The following is a 20,650-nucleotide window of genomic DNA, read 5'->3' as shown; positions in this document are numbered from 1 at the left end:
TTTAAGTTTCTGGTTTTTGCTTTTTCGGTAAAAGGAAAACGAATTGTTTGACCTAAGATCATTGTTTCTAGGCCTTCATCAGTTGTTAAAAATGGATGGATTAAACTGATAAAAGGGGTTCCTAGTATCAATTCAGTGTCGAGGTTATCGACAACTGTGAGAAATGTTTGTATGCAGATATTATCTACACATACGTGAACTCTTGGTAATTTGTATCATATTTTTAATTTTGATACGCCTGCTCCAGTTAATTTTTCTTTTGATTTTTCACAATATTTGGTAGGGATTATTCCTTGTTGAATACAGTTCATATCTGCTCCTGTATCGATCAAGGCAACTATTTGAATAGTATAAGAGTCTGAAATTGCAAGAGTTATTAATGTTCTCCATTTTTGGTAGGTTACTCTAGTAATAAATCCAATAAATTGTTCGTTAAACACATTTTCTTGAATATTTTGATTGTTTTGGCTAGTTTCTCCTTTTTCTTCAATTTTGGGTGGTTCCTCATTTGTAGGTTTGCTCTTGAGTTCTGCAATTTCTGTTTTTAGGAGAATTATATCTTTCTTAACTTGGTTTATTTCTTGCTGTAAATCTGGAATTGTTACTTCAGAATTTTGTTTCTTATCAAGTCTTTGGAAAATATCTTTTATGTTATAGAGATCATTTGACCGATTATCTTTTCCTATATCTTCTTTAATTAAATCTTTGAAGATAGTAAGAAATTGAGCTTGAAGTTCTATGTCTTCTATTTTTGAGGCTATTTCTAAAAACTCATTTTTTGTTTTTCGGGAAATCATTTGAATTTTTAATTTGTTTTTGCAGTTACAAATTTTAATACCTTCTTTTGAGATTTTACATTATGTTTCTTCTTCATCAGAACTTGAAGTTTCTGAGAAGTCAATTTCATCTATTTGTAAAGCTTCTTCTGAATCAGAGTCGTCATAGTCTGAGCTATCTGATTCGGAATCAAGCATGATTTTGAGAAGTTTATTTTTTGTTTCTTCATCAAGATTTAAAGCATTGAGTTTTTGTTTGACTCGACAATCTTTTTTGTAATGTCCTGCTTTGCCACACTTGTAGCAAATAGGAAGTTTTGAGTTTTGTCCTAAGTCTTTCTTGACAAATTTTCTTTTGTATTTTTTATAAGGTTTAGAGTTTGTATAGGGTTTAGATGTGACTTTTCTGTCAGGGTTTGATTTACGTTTTTTATAATATTTTGAATATTTCTTATGATGCTTTGGCTTTTTCCTAGAAGGAGATTTGAGAGATTGGTATCCAAATTGTTCACAAAAAGACCCTAGTTCTTTCTTTGTTGTGATTTGATTCTTTTTCATTTGGGCTTTTAACCTAATATCATTACAGAGTTCTAAACCTGTGGTGTTAATCGTACTAATTAACTGTCCATAGGTTAAATCTCCATAAGGGATTTCATTGCCATAAGTTTGTTTTAACTTTTGTCTAATTTTTTCAGCAAAAAGATTTGGTAATCCTGATATGAATTTTTCTTTCCATACAGGTTGGTTTGAGTCAGTTCTAAGCATGACTTTTGAGAGAAAAACATCTCTGTACCACCGAAAATCTTGAAGTTTCTTGCAACAAGGAATAATCCCTACCAAATATTGTGAAAAATCAAAAGAAAAATTAACTGGAGCAGGCGGATCAAAATTAAAAATACGATACAAATTACCAAGAGTTCACGTATTTGTAGATAATATCTGCATACAAACATTTCTCACAGTTGTCGATAACCTCGACACTGAATTGATTCTAGGAACCCCTTTTATTAGTTTAATCCATCCATTTTTAACAACTGATGAAGGCCTAGAAACAACGATCTTAGGTCAAACAATTCGTTTTCCTTTTACCGAAAAAGCAAAAACCAGAAACTTAAACTTAATTAGAAATGCTGCAATTACCAAAAAAGTAAATTTAATTCAAAACAAAGAAAACCACATAAATCATCTTAAAGAAGATTTACAAGTTAAGAGAATTGAGCATCAACTTCAACAGCCTTATCTGCAAAACAGAATTAAAGAATTTAAAGAAAAATTAGAAAAAGAAGTCAGCTCAAACATCCCAAATGCTTTTTGGAATAGAAAAACTCACATGGTTGAACTACCATATGAAAAAGACTTTGACGAAAGAAAAATCCCTACAAAGGCAAGACCAATTCAAATGAACAATGAATTATTAGAATATTGCAAGAAAGAAATTCAAGATCTCTTAGACAAAAGGTTGATAAGACCTAGCAAATCTCCATGGAGTTGTTCAGCTTTTTATGTTCAGAAGGCTTCTGAACTAGAAAGAGGAGCTCCAAGACTTGTAATTAATTACAAACCCTTAAACAAAGTCCTTCAATGGATTAGATACCCAATTCCAAATAAAAGAGATTTACTAAAAAGATGGAAGTTAGTGAGAGAGAGACCCACACCTTAGGAAGTTGTCCTTTGAGGAAGTAGCAACTTGTGTTCCCGGTAGTAAGTCGCGGAGAAGCGCAGTGAAACCGTTGGTAAGCTTGGGTGCCCCATAAGAGACCTCAACCTAAGATTTAAGTCCATCTCCCTCTAAAATCTCTTAAATCCCGATGACTTCTGTATCGAGTAGTATTTCAGATACTATGCTAAACTGTGAGGAGTGGTCTTCTCATAGCTTAACTGAAATTGTAGGAAACTGGAAATTACCCAAGAAAAGCTACAATGAAATTTACAAAATAGGAACCTTTGACTTCAAAACTTTATATTCAATTAAAACACAAGAACAAACCATTGAAGTAGGTTCTGACCATCAAATGATTCAATTGTTTACTCAAAAAGCTTTAGCAGAACACAAAAAGAAAGACTACAAGTATTTGCATATAGGTGCAGTACAAGTAGGAATTCAACCCTTGACCAGAAATGGTCTCAAAGCCTCTGTTTTTGTTGCTCTACGCGATTGTAGACACAGAAACTTTGAAGACTCAATTTTAGGACTAGTTGAATCAAGTCTATGCAATGGACCTATTCACTTTGAATGTTTTCCAAACTTTCCTGTGTCACTTAATGATCCAGGATTATTAAAAGCTTTAACCTTAAATGTCAAAACACATGGTTATGACATGTCTCCAGGTGAACAACCCTTGGCTGTCATTTACCGAATTCACTACAGAGTGATGAATACTCTGTTAAGTGCAAAAGCAAAGTCTACAGATCCAAAAGGTCAAACTCTTTTATTAGAAACAGATATGAGAAAGTCAAATATTGTCATACCCAAAATGATAAAGTGGACTGACATTGAGCTACCCTATGAGTGGAAACTTGATGAAGCAGTTCCTCCAAAACCCATAGAAAGCCATCAAGTAGATTATATTTCCCAAAATTCTGATGGAAGCGTAAACATACGTTTTGCATCAAGTAGTACAGGAAACAATCTGCTCTGCAGACAATTTTCAAGCTCAAATAGATCTACCCGATCAATCCCAATTCCACATGAAAATGAAAGAAATCTCAGAAACCTTAATTTAAGAAATTTAGATGAATCCTCTACAATACCAAGACCTTTCTATACTGTAGAAGAACAAGAAACTAGGCAAGCTTCGCCAACCCAATCCTCAATGGCTGCAGAAGAAATAAGAGATCCTCAAATCTTTACAATATTAAAACCCTTTGAAATAGACAAAGAGTACCTAAGGAAAGACTTTTATTCTGACCAAAATAGTTCCAAACGTAAAGCCTTCTTTGTAATCTTTGACAAACAAGAAAGAGACCAAATTCAAGAAGAATACTATGCCTTTTTAAATAAGCACAAATTAAATGTTTATTTCTTTGATTGGTACTTTGACTTGTCCAAAACTGAACATGATTCTAACAAGAAAATTAATGTAACAAATAAAGTCACAAAAACTTGGACTCTAGCAGATAGGAATACTACAACAAATTTGGGCATTAGTGACCAAATCCTAGTGACCAACTTGTAATTGGTAATTAATATAATAGAATTAGTGATCAACATTAGTCACTGGTCACTAAAACAGTTGGCGCAAAAATTTTCAGATTCCCGCCTAATCATTTGACTATTAGTCCAAATGTATAATTAATAGTGACCAAGCTAAGTCTGGCCACTACATGTTTGATTACATTTGAACAAATACGCTGTCGTTTTAGGGTTAGTGACCAATTATTTTATCTTTTTTTTTTTTTTCAAGCGGCGAACTAGTAAAGGTTTGATATATAACTCGCATACCTCGAGGTGAACGAATCGAAAGCTGGACTCCATCGCCTTCTTCCCTCAGCAACGACTGTGACTCCGACTCCGACTCCGTCAGATTGAATCTTCGCAAGGTTTTAGTCTGTCGTTTGTTTCGCTCATCGTTAATTTCTTCATCTTATGATCTATGAGTTTTCATTCTCTTTTTAATTTCTGGAATTTCAGGAAGCTTAGTGTACGAATCTGAGGACAATTCGAGAACCGGAGAATCACAATCAGCGGTTGCAGATTTTGATAATCTGAGAGCTTTGGTCACTAGCAATGGATTCGAAGCTTTGGCACCGAATTTTGATTGCGATTCAGGTACGATTCCATGTAAAATTGTAATCCGAAGCTTTCTTGGGCCTGTTCTGTTGCTCAGAAAACGATACAGAACTAAACGAACTTGAAATTTGAACTGCTGGTTATTTATTTTGCTCTCAATGAACTTGAAGATTTTGTTTTCCGTAGAGATGAGCCAAAAGTGTAATTCCTCTTTGGCAGAATTGGTTATAACTATTCCACAAAATGTACAGGGATTCCATTTTTGTAGCTGTTGTTTGGTTTTTCTTTGTAGCTGTTATTCTGAATTGAAAGTTCCATGATCGTGTTCTTCTCTCCTTCAGGTTGGGTAGTTTGAATCAACGACTCCATCGGTTATCGACTCCGACTCCGACTCATATTGACTTCTCCTCTGTTCCTATTGGCTTCTTCTTCTTCTACAACGAATTACTTGATTGTAAGTATCTCTTTCATGATTGAGAGGCTTGTTGAACTGATTCCACTTCATGATTGAGCTACTTGGCTTTAGGTTTTGTTTATTTGGCAATCAAATTGATTTTGGGGTCTGAATAGAGAGGTTTCATGAAAAGTTTTGGTACTAGAATTAATTTTAGGGTTTTTAGTGTTTCGGTTTTGATTTTTCTGAAGTGGTTTGAAGATGCTATGTACCTCTTTGGTGTAGGATCAGGACCCCTCCCTGCAAAAAATAAGATTGTAAAACTTTGTAAGAAGCTTACCTTTCGTGAGTTCTTGAGAATTTTTTGGATAGGATTTTGATAACAGCGATGATTGATAAGCTATTGCTAACTTGCTATATGATTTTGATAATTTAGTATATGCACTGCGATAACAGAATAGCTTGATAAGTTGTTTCAATATGCCATCCCTTTTTTTAATTTTTTAATTTGAACTCGTTTTGTTCCAGAGTATATTCAAAGGCATTTAACATTTGTATGTTCAACTATTACTGGTCATAGCCTTCATAATATCTTTTGACTTTCAGTTGCTGATTAGTTTATTAGTTGTGCAGCTTGCAATAGTACTAATTTGTCCCCACAAAACCTTCTCTCACTTTACCTGCAGCTTGATTTTGATTCCCACAGAAAGCTGATAAAGAAGGAAGTTAAAAGGAAAAAGAGAGTTTGTGTCTTTCACTCACTCACAAAAATATTCCAGCTCTTTTGAGTATTCTATAACAGCTCCTTAAAACCCAGACCCAGCTCAGCTTAGAGTCCTTAGACCAAAAGCACCAAACCCCTTGTTTCATTTTTTCAAAGGCTGAGTTTTTGTTTTGGGTTTTGTCTGGTGGTGTTGAACTTTGACTGTGAACAGTGGGGTTTTGTTTGTTTTGGGTTTCTGGGTTTTGTTGGATAGCTTTGGTTATGATATTATCTTGTTTATTAAGCTTCCATCAATATCTCAGTTCCATTGCCTACATGTTGTTGCAAAATCAAGATTGATAGGTTTTAGCGAAGTTGTTACATAGAAGATTTGTTTCTGGATATGACTGATGGATATTTTGCCATTGCTACCTTCAGATTGTGTTTTGCCCATGTGCTCTTGTTAATTAATCTAGACATACACAATATGTACAGGTGCAGCATTGAAAAAATTGGCAGATGAAAAGGGCATCAAGCAACATACATATCATTGAAGGCTTTTGAACTTCTAGGAAGACTTGTATGTACTTCCTTTTATTTTGAAATGGCTATCAAGGATGGATATTGACATTTGTATATTTTGGATTTAGAAAATTAGTATTTCAAGATGGATGTTGATGTTTATTATTGGATTGATATAATCAACCCTTGTTAACCATCAGTTTTACAGTACATTTTCATATGGTGGTTTTGGGATATTGAAGGCTACTATTGATTCGTTTATTGCATAAAGAATTGACCATTGTTCACATATATATTTGATTTGTAGTGACATTGAATGACCAGATTTGTTATAGTTAATAATGCCAATAGAACAACCAAGAATAATGTTATCAAATTACTAGTGACCTAGAAATATGGTCACTAGAACCATGTGAGGGCATGGCTTTAAATGAGCCGATTTTGTTATTTAGTGACTATTGGTAATACAATTTAGTGATGAATATGTAGGTCACTAAAGCCATTATTATTTGTGACCATAACATCGTGGTCACTAAAGACATGTTGAATTAGTGACCATGAAATCGTGGTCACTAAAGAAATTTTGATTTAATGACCATAAAATCTTGGTCACTAAGACATTTTGAATTAGTGACCAACATTGTAAGTTGGTCACTGAATAGAATCAGTGAGGGACTTACAGTGACCACCCGAATTTGGTCACTAACCACGTTTAGTGACCAAATTTCCTAGTTTTAGTGATCACTGTCATGGCCACTAATGCCCAGATTTGTTGTAGTGGAAAACCCTAGAAGCTAAGAGACCACCAATGGAAGAAATAAAAATTCCAATAAGAAAAGACACAATTACTGTTTCTCCATACAAAATGCAAAATGCGCTAGATAGACAAAAAGAATCAACAAAAGATGATATTCAAAAAATTATGGAACAAAACAATTTTACAAACCAGTATTTAGATACTGTAGGAACCCAATTAGATCGAATAGAAACATTGGTTAGGTCCGAACCTAGACCAGACTCAAAAGGAAAAAATAAAGAAATAAATGAGCCTATACTCAAACCCTTTCAACCAGATGAAAACCTTTCTTTAAAAAATGATAGTCAACTACTTGAAGAAATTGAACAACATTTAAAAAGATTAAATTTAAGTGAACCCACTAGTTCAAATCCTTCAAACTCATTGAGAATCAATACCCTTTCTGACCTTAGAGAAGATTCGGATAGTGACTCTGACGTCAGCCAAATTGAAGAAAATTTCAAAATAGAAAAACTAAAATTTCCCCCTTCAAGAAATTATTATCCAAGACCGACTCCAATAGATTTACAATTTGAAGAAGCAAAACTTGAAAAACATGTTGGATATTCTGCTGGTACTTTGTATGAGTGGAATATAGACGGCATGAGTGAATACAGAATCATACAACACATCAATGAAATGTTAATGGTTAGCAATGTTTACAAAAATACAAAAACAGATAGAGAAATCGGTAATATCCTTGTAGCAGGATTTACTGGCCAATTGAAAGGATGGTGGGATAATTATCTCACATCTGATCAACGCAATCAAATTTTAAGCAGTGTCAAAATAGAACAAACAACTGGTGCAATGATTGTTGACCAGCAAAATCACCCTGTAACAGATGTAGTGGCAACCCTTTGTTACTCCATCATGACTCACTTTATAGGTGACCACAAAGCAATCAAAGATAGAATGGCCGAAACCCTTACAAATCTTAGATGCAAGAAACTTCAAGATTTTCGGTGGTACAAAGATGTTTTTCTCTCAAAAGTCATGCTTAGAACTGACTCAAACCAACCTGTATGGAAAGAAAAATTCATATCAGGATTACCAAATCTTTTTGCTGAAAAAATTAGACAAAAGTTAAAACAAACTTATGGCAATGAAATCCCTTATGGAGATTTAACCTATGGACAGTTAATTAGTACGATTAACACCACAGGTTTAGAACTCTGTAATGATATTAGGTTAAAAGCCCAAATGAAAAAGAATCAAAGCACAACAAAGAAAGAACTAGGGTCTTTTTGTGAACAATTTGGATATCAATCTCTCAAATCTCCTTCTAGGAAAAAGCCAGAGCATCATAAGAAATATTCAAAATATTATAAAAAACGTAAATCAAAGCCTGACAGAAAAGTCACATCTAAACCCTATACAAACTCTAAACCTTATAAAAAATACAAAAGAAAATTTGTCAAGAAAGACTTGGGACGAAACTCAAAACTTCCTATTTGCTACAAGTGTGGCAAAGCAGGACATTACAAAAAAGATTGTCGAGTCAAACAAAAACTCAATGCTTTAAATCTTGATGAAGAAACAAAAAATAAACTTCTCAAAATCATGCTTGATTCCGAATCAGATAGCTCAGTCTATGACGACTCTGATTCAGAAGAAGCTTTACAAATAGATGAAATTGACTTCTCAGAAACTTCAAGTTCTGATGAAGAAGAAACAGAATGTAAAATCTCAAGAGAAGGTATTAAAATTTGTAACTGCAAAAACAAATTAAAAATTCAAATGATTTCCCGAAAAACAAAAAATGAGTTTTTAGAAATAGCCTCAAAAATAGAAGACATAGAACTTCAAGCTCAATTTCTTACTATCTTCAAAGATTTAATTAAAGAAGATATAGGAAAAGATAATCAGTCAAATGATCTCTATAACATAAAAGATATTTTCCAAAGACTTGATAAGAAACAAAATTCTGAAGTAACAATTTCAGATTTATAGCAAGAAATAAACCAAGTTAAGAAAGATATAATTCTCCTAAAAACAGAAATTGCAGAACTCAAGAGCAAACCTACAAATGAGGAACCACCCAAAATTGAAGAAAAAGGAGAAACTAGCCAAAACGATCAAAATATTCAAGAAAACGTGTTTAACGAACAATTTATTGGATTTATTACTAGAGTAACCTACCAAAAATGGAGAACATTAATAACTCTTGCAATTTCAGACTCTTATACTATTCAAATAGTTGCCTTGATCGATACAGGAGCAGATATGAACTGTATTCAACAAGGAATAATCCCTACCAAATATTGTGAAAAATTAAAAGAAAAATTAACTGGAGCAGGCGGATCAAAATTAAAAATACGATACAAATTACCAAGATTTCACGTATGTGTAGATAATATCTGCATACAAACATTTCTCACAGTTGTCGATAACCTCGACACTGAATTGATTCTAGGAACCCCTTTTATCAGTTTAATCCATCCATTAAACTAAATTTGTTAATGTAAATGAGGTTTAATAAATTATCGTAAAACTAAATTACAGTAAAACTATAACAGTTAAGTAGTTAACAGTTTTTACTCGAACCGGCGGCAAACACATCATCACATGGATTCAATATTTAATATAGCTCAATCAGGGATAATCATGCACTCATAAACAATGGAAGATACGTTTGAGGCCATCGTCTTCAACTAGAACAAATATTAAACAAGAACATTCTTATTACAATAACACAAATTGGAACGACTTGTAACGTCGTCTGGCTACCTAAAGCCGTGGAATTTGTCAGAGGCATGTTAGGTACCCACTAATCACGGAGATTAAGGAACTATTTAATGTCATTTTCACACATTTTCTCACGCAATAAGTTTTAAATATATAATATTTTTGTGTATGTGACATTTTCACCATGTGAACCCGAAGATTCCGATCACCTTATTCAAGCAATTAAGTCATTTAAAATGACTTGTATGGCTCTGCTTAACTGATCAAATTTGTCCTACTGGAAATTAAGTTGTTTTTGAGCTATATTATTGATCCATTTTTAATTTCTATGGGTCAGTTGTTATTTCTCTATGTCATTATTCTTTGGATCTTATTCTTTTCACAACTTTTCTTTGGGTTAGTGTCGAAGGGAAATAGCAAGCAAGCTCCTAACTTTCTATAAAACGCACATTCACTTCCTTCCCATTTTATCAACAAAAGCATGCATATACTGTTTCCTCCTTCAAATAACTTCTTTCTTTCCTTCAGACTCATCATGGAGTTTGCCACAAGCATTGCAGAGAACATTAATTCGTGGCATTATCAATGCTACAATTAGACAGAAATGTGAGGATGAAAGTTTGGACCTTATGAAAAGAATGTTGCAAGATATTTTGAGAGATAGAAAGTTTTTGTTAGTGTTGGATGATGTCTGGGATACAGAGTCGGTTGGAGTAACACCTGAAAATGGATTGATTTTAGAACTTTGTTAAATGTGGGAGCCAATGGAAGTAAAATCATTATAATAACACGAAATAAATCAGTTGCTTTACTTGTGAGTCCCTTATACATGCACTCCTTAAAAGGTCTTCCCCACAAAGATTGCATGTTCTTGTTCATCAAAAAGGCATTTAAGAAAGGAGAGGAGCAATGCTATCAACATTTGATAGAAATTGGAGAGGATATTGTGAAGAAGTGTGGAGGAGTTCCTTTAGCAGTAGCTACAATAGGGAGCATGCTCTATTTGAATATAGAACGATACCAATGGTTGAGTGTCAGAGACGATGACATGTGGAGTATAGGGAATGACAATATTCTACCTGCATTAAAATTGAGTTATGATGCCTTGCCACCACATTTGAAACCATGTTTTGTCTTTTGTTCGCTTTTCCCAAAGGATTTTGAATTCGAGGGTGAAGTTTTGATTCCATTGTGGATATCACAAGGCTACCTTAAAACACGTAAGAAAAATGAAGATTTTGAACAAATGATATAGACTGTATAACAGAGTTTTGCTCTAGATCTTTGTTTCAAGTCGAGATGGATCTCAAAACAACCATAATGTTTAAAATACATGATCTAGTTCATGATTTAGCAAGTTTGGTGGCACAAGTAGAGTACTCCACAGTTAATTTTTGTCCCTCTAATGCTTATGAAATGGTTCGGCATGTGTTAATATCCAAAAAAGACTTGCTTGGAGAAGAGGTACAAGTTCCCGATTTCATGCTCAAGTCCAAGGTTCGAAAAATCGCTAGGCGCTAGTCGGGCGGTGACCAAGGGTCTAGCGCCTAGACGCCTAGGCGGGTGACTAGGCGGTTTACATTTTTTTAATTTTTAATTCATTTTTATAGCATATAAAAATATAAATAAGAGTATATATAGACTCAAAATATATTTGCTTCTTATTATAATTAATAAAGAAGAATAATGAGATACTCTATAATAACATATTTTATTGTCATATTCCAATGTCTGTCGATTCAAAGTTAATAAATGAATTAAGGGGTAGGGGAACATTGGAAAATGGAAAGGATGCCATTGGAAAGAACAATTAATCTTATTTATTCTCTGTCAGAGAGAGAATACGGTAAAGAACAAATTTTTTTCTCTTTCCTGCTCTCCTCGCTGCTCCTCCCCTCTCTCTCTCTCTCTCTCTCTCTCTCTCTCTCTCCCTCCCCCTCCCCCTCCCCCTCCCCCTCCAGCAACTGGATCGAAATCACGGCACACACTCTCTCTCCCCCTCTATCTCTATCTCTCAATTTCACTCTGGGTCAGAAATTTAGAAGCGGAGCTCTGAGTGCAATCTGATCTCACCAAGACATGTTTTACAGAGGACAGAGAAGAATTCATGATCTTGAAAAATTTTCAGGTTTCGAAATCCATTCTGCCCAGATCCGCCTAGATCCGCTCAGACCCGCCCAGACCCGCCTAAAACTGCCTAGGCGGCCGCCGAACATTTGCCCGCCCAATAGTACCGAGTTGGCATTCCTCGAATCGGAGAGCCACCGCCCAGCGCCTAGGCGGCCTGGGCGGCCGAGTTTTAGAACACTGCTAAAGTCAAACAAAATGTGAACCATTCTAGTTCCTAAAGGTGGGCAGATGAGTCAACATTTTGTGAAGACATGCATCTCGAGATTCAAATATACCGGGTGCTTGATCTCTGTGGGTCGCCTCTTGAGGAGCTACCAAGTTCCATTGGTAGTTTGTTTCACTTGAGATTCCTCGACTTGTCTTGTAATAGTAAGATAAAAGGGCTTCCCAATTACAGCAGTAAGCTGGTGAATTTGGAGACCTTACACCTTTGGGGTTGTGACGCACTCGAGGAGATACTCACAAACTCTAAGTTTGGAGATCTCAACAAACTCTAAGTTTGAAGATAGCTCGAACCCCTACAGTTCAGCTTAAATCTTCCCACAAAAGAAGAAGTGGGAGGTAGAAGAAGAGAGGTTGAAAGTGGCCGAGAAAAGAAAAGAAAGTAAAATTACTTCAAAGAGGGAATTTTTATAAAAATTTACCTAGAAATAGGGTCACCGGAAAAGTAGCCAGAAAACGGCCGAAAAAAGTCGTCGAAGATCGCTGGTGGCTGGTTGCTGGCCGGAACTTCGCTGGAGCTTGTTGGTAGCGAGGCTAACGTTGTGTGTGCGTTGTACATGCTTGCTTGCACGCTGGTGTGTGCGGGGCCTAGGGCAGGCTGCGCGGGAATTGCACGTAGCTGCTGCGCAGGGGCGCCAAGGGTGCTGCAGAAGCTGAGGCGAGGCTAACTGCACGGCATGGAGGGCACATGGGAGTGCAGAGGTAGGCACAGGGGTGCGCAAGCGAGGCTAAGCAGACCGGTTCAGGGTTTCCAATGCCCGGTTTAGGGCTTTTTCGGGCAGTTCTAGTGGTTCCGCCTCCAGTTCTGGACTCCTGGGATCGAGGACTTCAAGGTGTACAGCGGTGGAAGTTAGGGTTTGAAGGTTATGAATTTAGGGTTTCAGGGTTAGGGCTTCATGTTGATAACGTGTTTTAGGAAATCTGAAATTGGGAGAGAATGATCTGTACTTTCATTGATAATAGGGGCCTCTTTATATAGAGGATTACAAGCAAAGAATATGAGTCATACATGGAAACTGAATCATAGAATGAATAGGATATCTCGGAGGAAATCTCCAAGACTAACCCTATTACAACTTGAATAAGTCAATACAGTTTGGGTCAGACACATAAATTAGATGTCCTTAAACATAAATGTTATATTAATAGGGGAGGTAAGAAGAGTATTTTTTTTGTTCTTTTTCTCTCTTTGTCCTTATTTGTCTTTTCATATGAGTTGATAAAGTCCATGAATAATTGAAAAAAGTTAGAGGTCTAAATATCTAATTTAGAGGTCCAACTAGACCCACCCTTTTGGAAATTGATATATTAGAATTTGTTACTTAGATTGAATAAAATTGTAAGTTGTATCCCGTATTCAAATTCTAATATTTATTTTTGAATATTTGAAATTACAGTGACCGACTTAGGATTGAAAAAACAAAATGAAGCTCATATAATGGCTTAGAATATAGATTTTTTGATAGAATTTGCTTGTATTTACTGAAATGCCTAAATCAAGTTTGCACACGCATCGCGTGTGTGTCGGTTGCTAGTTTTTTTATTATTTTATCTTTAAAATCTATGGTATTTTGGTAATAAAAGCATCATGTCTTGATAAAAAAAATAAATTAAAAACTCAATTGGGAGTGTAGATTATAAAGAGGGGAGTGTGGATTTCATTCCCCCACACTCCAAAATATATATATACAGCCCTTCTTGGCTGCGGACGTCCGTTCCTAAGCTAAGGAACGAATTTCCAATTTTGACCCACTTTTCTATCACATTTTCACATCTTAACCGTTCAGTTTTTAGGTATATATGAGTAGACCACTTCTGCAAATTTTCAGCCAAATTGATGATCGTTAAGGCATCCAAAACTGCAACTTACCATTATAAACACGAACGGTTCCGGTTCGACAAATTCGGTTCGTTCGTGTAAATTGCAGTTTTGGATGCCTTAAAGATCATCAATTTGGCTGAAAATTTGTAGAGATGATCTATACAGTAGGACCTAAAAACTGAACGGTTAAGATGTGAAAATATGATCGAAAAGTTGGTCAAATATGGAAATCCGTACCTTTTGCTTAGGTACGGATATCCGCACCTGAGCAAGGTTGTGTGTGTGTGTGTATATATATATATATATATACTAAAAAAGAAAACATGATGTGTAGATTGTAAATGAGAAGTGTGAATTTTGCTCCCTAAGACCTAAAGTCAATTTTATCATATTTATCACACAGCAACCAAAAAATAAAAAATAAAACAGAAAGAGAGAACATGGTCATATTATTTGGCTATTTTTGATTTGTGCACCAATCATTGAGTTTGAGTGTAGTATAGGTTGATTTATTTTTAGGTGCCAATAATCTCCCACCTATAGCCTAGAAAAAGCTAAAAAAAAAAGAAAAATTCAAAATGTATCACTGTCTTCATAGGCTTTCCAATCTCAAATTACAACTTTTGTTGAGAAAATGTGTGGACGTAAAGAAATTTATTAGTGTAAATGGGATAAAATTTGTAAAAATGAATGGGAAGGTGGATTGTTTTGGTTTCTCAGATGTAAAAATCTTTAACCATGTGCTTTTTGGTTTTTCAGACATTTCAGAGGCTTGTGTCTCAGCCTAATTCCTCTTGTTAGCGGATTAATTCGAGTGAAGTATTTTTCGGTTGCATAATAAGTTAATGGAACTTTGGAATAGCATAGCCAACAGCTTGCACTTAAATATGCGTGAGGTTCATCTAGATTCAATAACTAATTAACTTAAATAAATAATAACACCGATCTCGAACTAGGGCTCTCATAAACAATGAAAATTAATCAAAAGATAGCCCGACTTTTGAGTCGATGGGCTTAAATTAAGAACAGACTATAGTACTACACAAAAGTATTATACAAGAACATGTAATGGAAACATATAATTACAGAAATTGGAACGACTTACGAAGTCTTGAGCCGTGGAAGATGTCAGACGCATATGTATGCATGTGAGATTAGAGGACAGAATTAAATATATTACGCAAGTTGATTAAGATCAGCTTCAAATTTACTAATTTAATTACACATGATTAGCTGTAACAGAGTTCAATATCTTATTGGCCGACAGGTTGAGATATTATAATTTCTGGGTTTGGGTGTTTTCTCAAGCAATGCGTTTTAAATATATAGTACGACATTTTCACTATGTGAACCTGAAGATTACGATCACGTTATTCAAGAAATTAACTCATTTAAAATGACTTTTATGACTCTGCTAAGCTGTTCAAATTTGTCTTACTGGAAATATAGTCGACTTGAGCCATATTATTATTGATCCATCTTTAATTTCTATTGCCCAGTTGTTGTTTCTCTATGTCATTATTCTTTTCACAACTTCTCTTTGGGTCAGCGGATAGCAGCAAGCTCGCTCCTAACTTTCTATAAAACGCACATTCACAATCACTTTCTTCCTTCCCATTTTATCAACAAAAGCATATACTGTTTCCTCCTTCAAATAACTTCTTTCTTTCCTTCAGACTCATCATGGAGTTTGCCACCAGCATTGCAGAGAACGTCTTGGGTAGGCTAGCTTCCTATGCTTCCCAAGAGGTCTCCTTGGCATGGGGTGCCCAACTTGAGCTCACCAAGCTCAACAAGACCTTATCTGCCATCAAACTAGTGCTTCAGGATGCAGAGAAGAAGCAAGTGAAGAATCCCCTAATCACTCGTTGGTTGGGAGATCTCAAAGATGTTTGCCATGACGTTGACGATGTCCTTGATGAACTAGAGTTCCCTAAGCTGCGGAAGAAAGTTCTGGTCAACAATAGTGGGAGAGTCAAAGGACAGGTACGCCAATTTTTTTCGCGTTGGAATCCAATTGTGTTTAACTTCAAGCTGGGACATAAAGTGTAAGAAATTAGAGAACGACTAGTTGAAATTGAAAAAGACAAGAGAGAGTTTTCTCTTGTTGAAGTTGCTGAGCAAGCCAAAGATCAACGTGCGCCCCAACAAGTGCACGATGATAGGAGGATGACTACCTCTAAAGTTGAGGCTTCAAATGTTATTGGAAGAGATGATGATAAAAAACAGATTATCAAGCATCTCTTGAATGACACTGATTTCTCTAGTGAGGAGAATGTTTCTGTCGTTTCCATAATTGGGTTAGGAGGGTTGGGGAAAACAACACTTGCTAAATTGGTGTATAATGATAGCATGGTAGAAGAAAATTTTGAGACAAAGATGTGGATATGCGTCTCAGACAACTTTGATATTCAAACATTAATTCGAGGTATTACTAATGCTGCAAATGGACCAAAATGTGAGGATGAAAGTTTGGATCTTATGGAAAGAAAGTTGCAAGATATTCTTAGAGGTAAAAAATTTTTATTGGTGTTGGATGATATCTGGGATACAGAGTTGATTGGAGTAACAATTGAAAAATGGACTGATTTAAAAACTTTGTTAAATGTGGGAGCTAATGGAAGCAAAATCATCATAACAACACGGAATAAAGCAGTTGCTTTACTTGTGAGTCCCTTATACATGCATCCTTTAGAAAGTCTTTCCCACAAAGATTGCATGTCCTTGTTCATCCAAAGGGCATTTAAAAGAGGAGAGGAGCACCGTTATCAACATTTGATAAAAATTGGAGAGGATATTGTGAAGAAGTGTGGAGGAGTTCCTTTAGCGGTAACTACCGTAGGGAGCATGCTCTATTTGAATACAGAGCAACACCATTGGTTGCGTGTCAGAGATGATGACATGTGGAGTATAGGGAATGATAATATTTTACCTGCACTCAAATTGAGCTATGATGCATTGCCACAACACTTAAAGCCGTGTTTTGCATTTTGTTCACTTTTCCCAAAGGATTTTGAATTTGAGAGTCCCGAATTGGTTCCAATGTGGATAGCACAAGGCTACCTCAAAACAAGTAAGAAAAATGAAGATTTTGAACAGATGGGTATAGACTACATAAGGCAGTTTTGCTCTAGATCGTTGTTTCAAGTCGAGATGGATATCAAAACCGCCATAAAGTTTAAAATACATGATCTAGTTCATGATTTAGCAATTTTTGTGGCACAAGTAGAGTACTCCACAGTTAATTTTCGTTCCTCTAGTGCTTTGGAAATGGTTCGACATTTGTCAATATCTGAAAAGGACTTGCTTGGAGAAGAGGCACAAGTTCCTGATTTCATGCTCATGTCAAAAAAATTGCGAACCATTCTAATTCCTGAAGATGGTCAGATGAGTCAACATTTTGTGAAGACATGCATCTCGAGATTCAAATGTATGCGGGTGCTAGATCTCCATGGGTCGCCTCTTGAGGAGCTACCAAGTTCCATTGGTAGTTTGTATCATTTGAGATATCTCAACTTGTCTGATAATAGGAAGATAAAAAGGCTTCCCAATTCCATCAGTAAGCTGCTGAATTTGGAGACCTTGTGGCTTGATGGTTGTCACGCACTTGAGGAGATACCCAAATACATAGGGAGCCTGATCAACCTCCGAAGCTTGTCGATAACAACACAGCAGACGTATTTGCCAAAAGGAATTAGACGCCTCCCCTTACTTCAATTTTTGTATTTTCAGGATTGTGTCAATCTTAAATCTTTGGGCGAAGAGATCCAATTCCTCAACGACCTTCGCAAATTGTACATGATCAGGTGTAATAATTTGGAATTTTTGCCACCAAATATGAAACGCATGACCGCTTTAGATACTTTGGGTGTCGAAAATTGCGCGAAGCTTCAGGTGATGATGAGATCAGGGGAAGGTCCTCAACGTCTTCGATCATTGGTTATCGCGAAGTCAAGTTTGGAGGCTTTGCCCCCTTGGCTCATTGAAGATTCTGCAGACACTCTACAGAGCATAACACTTAATAGATGTCATAATCTCACGGCACTTCCGGAGTTGATGAACTTCACATTCCTCGAGCAACTATACATTGAAGAATGCTCCAAATTGTCGGCTTTGCCGCAAGGGTTGCATTGCCTTACTGAGTTGAGAGAACTGAACATTGAAGGGTGTCCTGAATTGAGCAAAAGCTGCAAAAGGCAATTAAAAGGTGAGGAGTGGTCAAAGATGGCACGTCAGGCGAAGATTACACTCGACTCTGATGATGAAGAAGACGAAGATGAAGGTACACCAATGATGGACTGAAGATGAAGAAGATGAAGGCACACCAATGATGAAGAAGATGAAGCTGAAGGTCAAGGAGTCCGCCTCCAATCCCTCGCGTACCTCCCACCGCGCCACCCGCGACGACGCCGCGATATGGAGTATTGAATTGCTGCAATTTGTGAGAATTTTGGTGATTTGTGTGCTGATTGGTGATTGCTTGGTGAAGCTGGAATAGGGGAGGGAGCACTTAGAGGCGTAGAGGTGAGTGCTCTGTTCAGTTTCTCATTTGAAAATTGGTCATCATGTTATCTGTCTTATTAAGCTACTTGTTCTTATTTTTAGTATCCCTGCTGGGTTTGGAATCAGGTCAGTGGAAGAAGAGGGCTGCTATCTATAAGGTGTACACTGTGGAGGGGAAGCTGAAAGGGACTCTCAGGAAGAGCTTCAGGTGGCTCAAGGAGACCTGTGATAGAGTGGTCTACAGCCGGTAATGGTTGTTTCATCTATTTTAATGAATATATATTGGGTTTGAGTGAGATATCTTGTTAACTCTACTTGTAACATAATATAGGCTTTGGCATAGTATAGATCATATATGAAGACGAAAAAAGCTTGTGTAATCATAGCTGAAAGGCCGAGAAAATGATTCAACAATGTTGCCATGCTTTGCTATGAGTCCTGCATACCCATTTGACCCATTTTATATCAAAATATATTATCACAACACATGGTTTTAAGATTTTTCATGAAAAGTTTACTTCTAATTTTTTGAGTTTGTGTGGTGGTGATAAGTGGTAACAGAAGAAGACTTTTATAAGGTGCAGTTGGCAGCTTGGAATGTTTTTCAAATGTACGTCTTATGAGTCTTAGAAACCTCAGTGGGTTTTGCCCGGGTTTGATATTTGACTTGGTTTATGTGAAAATGTCTTACTAGTCTTAGAAGCCTAAGTGGGAGCTGTCCTTAGATTGATAATATTCAGGAACTGATGCTTGCAGTCTCACCAATAATTAAGCCATTGCAATCCCAAACTCACCTGTAATTTGCTCATGGAACTACAATGCCCTTCCATCTAAGTCATTTTACTTTTCTCTTGGTCAGTGTCAAGTGAGATTGTGCATGCATTAAAAAAGAAGAAGAAGAACATGGTTTACAATTGCTTTAATATGCTCAATTGATGCCGAAAAAGGGAAGAAAAAAAAAATAGAATGATCAGCCTGATCACTGATTCAATCTTGAAACCGATCTTACTACTAGAAAACCGAAGGAGCACAGAATTTGGAACTTTAGATCCAACCTTAATCTGAGGGTGTGTTTTTGCTCTATGTTTTGTTATTTTCAAGTTTTTCTCTTTAGTGCCTGCTGATTAGTTCTTCTGCTTCATGCGGGTTAAAATTTGAATCTGTTGACTTTTTTCTTTTTTTCTTTGTGTTTCTGTGAATGTGAATGAGCTTACAAGTGAAGAAAAAGTGAACAGCGCTTGATGTGAATTTGGAAGAAATAAACATGAGAATTTGCTAGAGGTGGTGTATGTTCTGAATTATATGATTGTAACAAAGCCTTAGTTTATTTGCATCTGGACTACATGGTATTCTGCTGATTTCATATAGCTTAAAATATATTTGTTCTGTGAATAAAACTGTGAACTTCAAACTCTGAAGTATCTGTTCTTATTTTATGATTGGCTTATGATGCAGCTTGCATTGGGTGAGTTTTTTGGGGTACAGCAGCTGACTACATTGTAACTACTGGGTTTTCGAAAGCATTTGAGTTGAATTAGGATTTACCTGATTCCAGGAAAGAGATCCATCTACTGATTTCAGGTTCCATTTCCCTCTATTCCTCTGTTATTCTGCAGCTAATTTCTTCCTAGTTTCCTCTTTCAGTTTGTGGCATTTTCTTATTTGGTTACTGTGGATGATTTACCTGACAGAGATGCTGGATTTATTCTTTGGAGAACCTCCTTTTTTTAGCAAATACATTTTCGGTAAAATCCCAAGCTTGATCTGCAAATAGCAGGATAAAAACCTGAAGAAAGATATTCCTCTCTTAATATTTTTGTATATCAATTTGCAGACATCTTTCCAATGCCTATTGAACAAGCGAGGAAAACTAGCTGCTTGGGAATATATCCATTTGTTCCAATCAGGGTGCTTCAAAATGAAGAAGTCCTGCGCTGCTGTATTGTTCGAGCTTGGATTGGTCAAAGATGGCACGTCAGGTGAAGATTACACTCGACTCTTATGTGGATACTGATGATTAAGAAGACGAAGATGAAGGTAGACCAATGATCGACTGAGAGATGAAGAAGATGAAGGCACACAATGATGAAGAAGATGAAGCTGAAGGTCAAGAAGGAGCTTTCAATGACAATACCAAATCAACTGATACTTAGGTAACAAACAATCTGTTACTTACTGATTTCTTCTTTACATATGTGGCTTTCATATATCAGATCATTAATTTCTTCTTTTACACTCGTATATATGCTAGCTACTAGTTTTATGATCTTTACCTTCTCCAATCTTTCACAACTGCATTGCAAGATAAAGTACCAATAGCTGCTTATTCAATAAAGTATGTAAAATGAGGATTCAGATTAGGAG

The 20,650-nt window shown here is 36.0% G+C and overlaps 1 protein-coding gene across 4 annotated transcripts in view; it reads left to right on the top strand.

The window, feature by feature from the left end:
* LOC133724444 (putative disease resistance protein RGA3) overlaps positions 1–20,650 on the top strand; it is a 100,952-nt gene that overhangs the window by 80,005 nt on the left and 297 nt on the right. For 3 of the 4 annotated variants that reach the window (XR_009853679.1, XR_009853683.1, XR_009853682.1), the window contains 5 exons: positions 18,066–18,307; positions 18,389–18,533; positions 19,742–19,867; positions 19,978–20,031; positions 20,121–20,439. The gene's annotated coding sequence lies outside the window, so the exon portion shown is untranslated. Of the gene's footprint in view, positions 1–15,289; positions 18,308–18,388; positions 18,534–19,741; positions 19,868–19,977; positions 20,032–20,120; positions 20,440–20,650 lie in introns of those variants that run through there. The other variant, XR_009853681.1, reaches the window with a different exon arrangement.

This window comes from Rosa rugosa, chromosome 1 (genome assembly GCF_958449725.1).
Source record: "Rosa rugosa chromosome 1, drRosRugo1.1, whole genome shotgun sequence".
In the NCBI taxonomy this organism is placed as follows: domain Eukaryota; kingdom Viridiplantae; phylum Streptophyta; class Magnoliopsida; order Rosales; family Rosaceae; genus Rosa; species Rosa rugosa.
Note: the sequence above shows the minus strand (reverse complement) of the source record. Positions and strands in the feature narration are given on the sequence as shown.